Consider the following 7,961-nt stretch of genomic DNA (forward strand, 5'->3'; position numbering starts at 1 on the left):
AAACATACGGCCCGCGGGCCGGAACCGGCCCCAAGGAGGTTCGATCAGGCCGCAGGATAATTTGAAAGTGGAAAAATGCATAAAGACATGGAATTAATATTTTTAATTCGCTGCAATTCATGGATTATCCGCTTAAGGGGCGCACTCTTTCCATCAGAGTAGAAGACAAGCCGCATCACTGAGACAGACTGAAAAACCAGATGGTATCAATGCGCCATCTGCTGCTTGTTACGACGTTGTTAATATCATTAGGCAAAATGTCGTTATCCAAACGGAGAAAAGTAGATAAGGAGTGTAGAATTTTTCAAAGAAAAATGGACCACGTCCTATTTATTTACAGAGATGCACGGAAAACCTTTGTGCCGGTGGTTTTGCAACAAGTTTCGGTATTGAAGGAATATAATATTCGACGCCACTACGAGACTCATCACAGCGAAAAAATATGACGGCTTGCAAGGACAACTGAGAAGAGATAAGATTAACGAATTGCTGGCGGGTCTGAGGAAACAGCAGTCAACTTTCATCCAGAGCCGAGAAGTCAGTGAAGCAGCGGTAAAGCCAGCTACCTAATTGCTAGCGAAATAGCATTAGCATCGAAGCCGTATTCCGACGGTGACTTTGTTAAACGATGCATGATGAAGGCGGCTGAACTTGTATGTCCCGAAGCGACAAGCTTTTGCCAATATTAGCCTGACGAGGAATACTAAGCAGATTTGAAGGGCAAATTTGCCTCTGTAGGTCTGGACAGATTTTATCAGTATCTACTACCAGGGTACCCCAAATTAACAGCACTGGCTGCTAAAATTTTGTGCATGTTTGGGACAACCTACCTTTGTGAACAAATTTTCTCAGTGATGAATATCAATAAAACAAAAATGCGTTCAAGGCTCACAAACAAGCACTTAAATGACATTCTGAAAGTGACAGCTAGTCAGGACATGACACCTGGTGTTGATGCACTTGTACAGGCCAAAAGATGCCAAGTTTCAGGTACAAATACAAGTCCAGACTAGACTAACACCTTTAAAATGCTGCCTTAGATACTGTTTGCATTGAAAGAATACAGCTCTGTGAAGATGAATCCTTACTGTGGTGATTTAAAAAATGTGCACTTTAATGTTAGTCAGCAGCTTCAAAACAAAAGTTGTGTGATGGAATTCTACTGTTCATACAACTCCATAAATGTTCAGTATGTATTGTATGTGTATGTATGTTTCATGTATGAAGTTTACAGATTTACAGGACAGGCGAACACTTTCTTCATTACACATTTAAAATCACTCTCCTTAGTTTGTAAGGTGTACGCAGGGATTACATTTAGATTTTATATGCGTATGTGTAAGTGGTTTAAAAATTCCTTTCTTTAAAAGTCTCATTTAATCTTAAAGTGCATTACTATATTTTTCAGTACCAATTCAAGTTTTGTGCCTTTGTACAATCAGTGGGATCAGTTGCAATGCATATTTGTGAATGATAAAAGTAAATTGCACATTTGTCTAAGGAAATATGAGGTGTTTCATGAAATGTTTTGTAAAAGGATAGTTCATTAAATTTCAATATTTTCCTAATGTTCTTGTGCTTCTTTACACCAAAACAAAGGAAAGACATGATATTTTGGTTATTTATAGCAGAGTATGGTATAATTTTAATGGTCCGGCCCACTTGACATCTCCCTAGGCCGTATGTGGCCCACGATGCGAAATGAGTTTGACACCCCTGACCTAGAGGGTTGAGAGGGAAACCACCTAGAGAGTTGAGAGGAGACCACATAGAGGGTTGAGAGGGAAACCACCTAGAGGGTTGAGAGGAGACCACCTAGAGGGTTGAGGGAAACCACCTAGAGAGTTGAGAGGGAGACCACATAGAGGGTTGAGAGGGAAACCACCTAGAGGGTTGAGAGGAGACCACCTAGAGGGTTGAGAGGAGACCACCTAGAGGGTTGAGAGGAGACCACCTAGAGGGTTGAGAGGACACCACCTAGAGGGTTGAGAGGGACACCACCTAGAGGGTTGAGAGGAGACCACCTAGAGGGTTGAGAGGGAGACCACCTAGACGGTTGAGAGGAGACCACCTAGAGGGTTGAGAGGGACACCACCTAGAGGGTTGAGAGGACACCACCTAGAGGGTTGAGAGGGAGACCACCTAGAGGGTTGAGAGGAGACCACCTAGAGGGTTGAGAGGAGACCACCTAGAGGGTTGAGAGGGAGACCATATAGAGGGTTGAGAGGAGACCACCTAGAGGGTTGAGAGGAGACCACCTAGAGGGTTGAGAGGGACACCACCTAGAGGGTTGAGAGGGACACCACCTAGAGGGTTGAGAGGGGAGACCACCTAGAGGGTTGAGAGGAGACCACCTAGAGGGTTGAGAGGGAGACCATATAGAGGTTGAGAGGAGACCACCTAGAGGGTTGAGAGGGAGACCACCTAGAGGGTTGAGAGGGAGACCACCTAGAGGGTTGAGAGGAGACCACCTAGAGGGTTGAGAGGAGACCATATAGAGGGTTGAGAGGGAGACCACCTAGAGGGTTGAGAGGAGACCACCTAGAGGGTTGAGAGGAGACCACCTAGAGGGTTGAGAGGAGACCACCTAGAGGGTTGAGATGGAAACTAAGGGAATGGATCAGACATTATGTGTTATACAAGCTTCAGGTTTGTGGTGACAATCTGGGGTTAGTCGTAGTTGTGTAGGTTGTACTAATCTGTTGGTTCAGGTTTGGGAATGTGGAAGTAGTGGTTCTGTTATAGCAGTGTTAATGTAAGGGTTAGAGGTAGAGGTAATGGAGACTCACTTGTCGCTCCAGGCCCCAGTCCACTCCACCTGTCCCCAGGGGTTCCTCACCCTGATCAGCCTCTCCACCTGACCCTGGTAGTCCACCTGCAACAGGACAGGGGGGGACAGATATCACTAACACTCACAGACACATACAACAACAATACACACAGTCTATATACTGACAACACACTAGAGACGCAGTCTACACACTGACAACGCACTAGAGACAGTCTACCTACTGACAACACACTAGAGACACAGTCTACATACTGACAACACACTAGAGACACAGTCTACCTACTGACAACACACTAGAGACACAGTCTACACACTGACAACACACTAGAGACACAGTCTACCTACTGACAACACACTAGTAACAGTCTACCTACTGACAACACACTAGAGACACAGTCTACACACTGACAACACACTAGAGACACACTAGAGACACAGTCTACATACTGACAACACACTAGAGACACAGTCTACACACTGACAACACACTAGTAACAGTCTACCTACTGACAACACACTAGAGACATAGTCTACACACTGACAACACACTAGAGACACAGTCTACATACTAACAACACACTAGAGACACAGTCTACACACTGACAACACACTAGTAATAGTCTACCTACTGACAACACACTACAGACACAGTCTACATACTAATAACACACTAGAGACACAGTCTACACACTGACAACACACTAGAGACACAGTCTACATACTGACAACACACTAGTAACAGTCTACCTACTGACAACACACTAGAGACACAGTCTACATACTGACAACACACTAGTAACAGTCACATACTAACAAACACTAGAGACACAGTCTACACACTGACAACACACTAGTAACAGTCTACATACTGACAACACACTAGAGACACAGTCTACATACTGACAACACACTAGAGACACAGTCTACATACTAACAACACACTAGTAACAGTCTACATACTGACAACACACTAGAGACACAGTCTACATACTGACAACACACTAGAGACACAGTCTACATACTGACAACACAGTAGAGACACAGTCTATATACTAACAACACACTAGTAACAGTCTACATACTGACAACACACTAGAGACACACTATACTGACAACACACTAGAGACACAGTCTACCTACTGACAACACACTGGTAACAGTCTACATACTGACAACACAGTAGAGACACAGTCTACCTACTGACAACACACGAGAGACACAGTCTACACACTGACAACACACTAGAGACATAGTCTACATACTGACAACACACTAGAGACACAGTCTACACACTGACAACACACTAGAGACATAGTCTACACACTGACAACACACTAGAGACACAGTCTACCTACTGACAACACACTAGAGACACAGTCTACCTACTGACAACACAGTAGAGACACAGTCTACCTACTGACAACACACTAGAGACACAGTCTACCTACTGACAACACACGAGAGACACAGTCTATATACTGACAACACACTAGAGACACAGTCTACATACTGACAACACACTGGTAACAGTCTACATACTGACAACACACTAGAGACACAGTCTACATACTGACAACACACTGGTAACAGTCTACATACTGACAACACACTAGAGACAGTCTACATACTGACAAAACACTAGAGACACAGTCTACATACTGACAACACACTAGAGACAGTCTACATACTGACAACACACTAGAGACACAGTCTACCTACTGACAACACACGAGACACAGTCTATATACTGACAACACACTAGAGACACAGTCTACCTACTGACAACACACGAGGACACAGTCTACATACTGACAACACACTGGTAACAGTCTACATACTGACAACACAGTAGAGACACAGTCTACCTACTGACAACACACGAGAGACACAGTCTACCTACTGACAACACACTAGAGACACAGTCTATATACTGACAACACACTAGAGACACAGTCTACCTACTGACAACACACTAGAGACACAGTCTACACACTGACAACACACTAGAGACAGTCTACATACTGACAAAACACTAGAGACACAGTCTACATACTGACAACACACTAGAGACAGTCTACATACTGACAACACACTAGTAACAGTCTACACACTGACAACACACGAGAGACACAGTCTACACACTGACAACACACTAGAGACACAGTCTACCTACTGACAACACACTAGAGACACAGTCTACACACTGACAACACACTAGAGACAGTCTACATACTGACAAAACACTAGAGACACAGTCTACATACTGACAACACACTAGAGACAGTCTACATACTGACAACACACTAGAGACAGTCTACATACTGACAAAACACTAGAGACACAGTCTACATACTGACAACACACTAGAGACAGTCTACATACTGACAACACACTAGAGACAGTCTACCTACTGACAACACACTAGAGACAGTCTACATACTGACAACACACTAGAGACAGTCTACATACTGACAACACAGTAGAGACACAGTCTATATACTAACAACACACTAGTAACAGTCTACCTACTAATAACACACTAGTAACAGTCTACATACTGACAACACACTAGAGACACAGTCTACCTACTGACAACAACAATACACACAGTCTACATACTGACAACACAGTAGAGACACAGTCTATATACTAACAACACACTAGTAACAGTCTACCTACTAATAACACACTAGTAACAGTCTACCTACTGACAACACACTAGAGACACAGTCTACCTACTAATAACACACTAGTAACAGTCTACCTACTGACAACACAGTAGAGACAGGTAAGAGCCAGGTAGAACCAGGGTTCCTGGTCAGGTATAAACCTACCTGCTTCAGGCCGGTGACTGAGTAAGCATGTCCTTTCACCAGCTGACAACACAGTAGAGCCAGGTAGAACCAGGGTTCCTGGTCAGGTATAAACCTACCTGCTTCAGGCCGGTGACTGAGTAAGCATGTCCTTTCACCAGCTGACAACACAGCAGAGACAGGTAAGAGCCAGGTAGAACCAGGGTTCCTGGTCAGGTATAAACCTACCTGCTTCAGGCCGGTGACTGAGTAAGCATGTCCTTTCACCAGCTGACAACACAGTAGAGACACAGTCTACCTACTGACAACACAGTAGAGACACAGTCTACCTACTGACAACACACTAGAGACAGGTAGAACCAGGGTTCCTGGTCAGGTATAAACCTACCTGCTTCAGGCCGGTGACTGAGTAAGCATGTCCTTTCACCAGCTTCTTGAACGTGACCGACTCCATGTCAAAGGCACTGGTGATCTGTAGTCACAAGATGTCATCAGAAGAATACAAGATCCATGATGCATCTGAATCAGTGTTATCTTATTTGGATGACTTGACTATTTTATGCTATTGTGGTGGAGCTGATTAGGAACCACACTCTTGCAATGAGATATTTCCCCCTTTGGTTAAGATGTTAAATCCGATCAGTTACATGCAAGTTCACGATGATGTTCTGTTATGACAATGTCAAAGCTATGGTATGACTATTTCAAGTTCACGATGATGTTGTTTCAAATCAAATGTATTTATATAGCCCTTCTTACATCAGCTGATATCTCAAAGTTCTGTACAGAAACCCAGCCTAAAACCCCAAACAGCAAGCAATGCAGGTGTAGAAGCACGGTGGCAAGGAAAAACTCCCTAGAAAAGGCCAAAACCTAGGAAGAAACCTAGAGAGGAACCAGGCTATGAGGGTGGCCAGTCCTCTTCTGGCTGTGCCTGGTGGAGATTATAAACCTAGAGAGGAACCAGGCTATGAGGGTGGCCAGTCCTCTTCTGGCTGTGCCTGGTGGAGATTAGAAACCTAGAGAGGAACCAGGCTATGAGGGGTGGCCAGTCCTCTTCTGGCTGTGCCTGGTGGAGATTAGAAACCTAGAGAGGAACCAGGCTCTGAGGGGTGGCCAGTCCTCTTCTGGCTGTGCCGGGTAGAGAGGAACCAGGCTATGAGGGTGGCCAGTCCTCTTCTGGCTGTGCCGGGTAGAGAGGAACCAGGCTATGAGGGTGGCCAGTCCTCTTCTGGCTGTGCCGGGTAGAGAGGAACCAGGCTATGAGGGGTGGCCAGTCCTCTTCTGGCTGTGCGGGGTAGAGAGGAACCAGGCTATGTGGGGTGGCCAGTCCTCTTCTGGCTGTGCCGGGTAGAGAGGAACCAGGCTATGAGGGGTGGCCAGTCCTCTTCTGGCTGTGCGGGGTAGAGAGGAACCAGGCTATGTGGGGTAGCCAGTCCTCTTCTGGCTGTGCCGGGTAGAGAGGAACCAGGCTATGAGGGGTGGCCAGTCCTCTTCTGGCTGTGCCGGGTAGAGAGGAACCAGGCTATGTGGGGTGGCCAGTCCTCTTCTGGCTGTGCCGGGTAGAGATTATAACAGAACATGGCCAATATTTTTAAAATGTAGGAACATCAAACTAACTGTCCCTGGCTGTTTTCCAAGACCGCAGTACCAGGAGGACCAGGAAGGGGGACTCACGTCGATGGAGCAGCCCAGCAATGAGCCTCTGTCCAGGGCTTTGCTGATGATCCTGTACAGGTCCCGTGGAGCCTTCCCGGAGCTCGTACATCTCAGAGACACCGCCGGTGAAGTCCTCAAAGCCTTCTGTGGAGCTGCCTCCAGACAGAGCCTCGTAGGAACCATTCAGCCTGACAGGATAGAGACATTCACGTATCAGGTCAGCATTATCAACTAGTAGCATATTTCAGACAAGGATAAACTCTATATGACAGAGTGTTTACACTACTTGCACATGGGCCCTGGTTAAAAGTAGTGCACTTCATAGAGAACAGAGCGCCGATTGGGACGCAAACCCAAGGGCCTTTGTTGACATACTTGGAGTAGGCCTTCTCCAGCAGGGCGCTCCAGAACTCATTGCCCTCGGCGAGTGGACGAACATGAAGCTCTCCATTCTTCGTTGGCAGCCGGTCATCAATCACCACGTCCACCCACTCTGCAAACTGCCAGAACTGAAGACAGAGAGGCAGAATTTTTTTCTCTTTCTTATAGCAACTTCAGCTGGATAGCAAAACACTGAACACAGCTGTCTCCTGAAACCTGGGGTAGGTCTCAATTTAAAAAATGGTGACTTCCTTAAAAAGCTACCTCAAAGGGCAGCGTTCTTGTGGATTGAAGGCTGACCTGCCTATACTGATAGA

General features: G+C 45.7%; 1 pseudogene; it reads right to left on the reverse strand.

Annotated features, from left to right (window-relative positions):
- Window positions 1-2,679: 2,679 nt before the first annotated feature.
- On the reverse strand, window positions 2,680-7,772 carry LOC127922311 (calpain-1 catalytic subunit-like; annotated as a pseudogene).
- Window positions 7,773-7,961: the final 189 nt, after the last annotated feature.

This window comes from Oncorhynchus keta, unplaced genomic scaffold (genome assembly GCF_023373465.1).
Source record: "Oncorhynchus keta strain PuntledgeMale-10-30-2019 unplaced genomic scaffold, Oket_V2 Un_contig_25215_pilon_pilon, whole genome shotgun sequence".
In the NCBI taxonomy this organism is placed as follows: domain Eukaryota; kingdom Metazoa; phylum Chordata; class Actinopteri; order Salmoniformes; family Salmonidae; genus Oncorhynchus; species Oncorhynchus keta.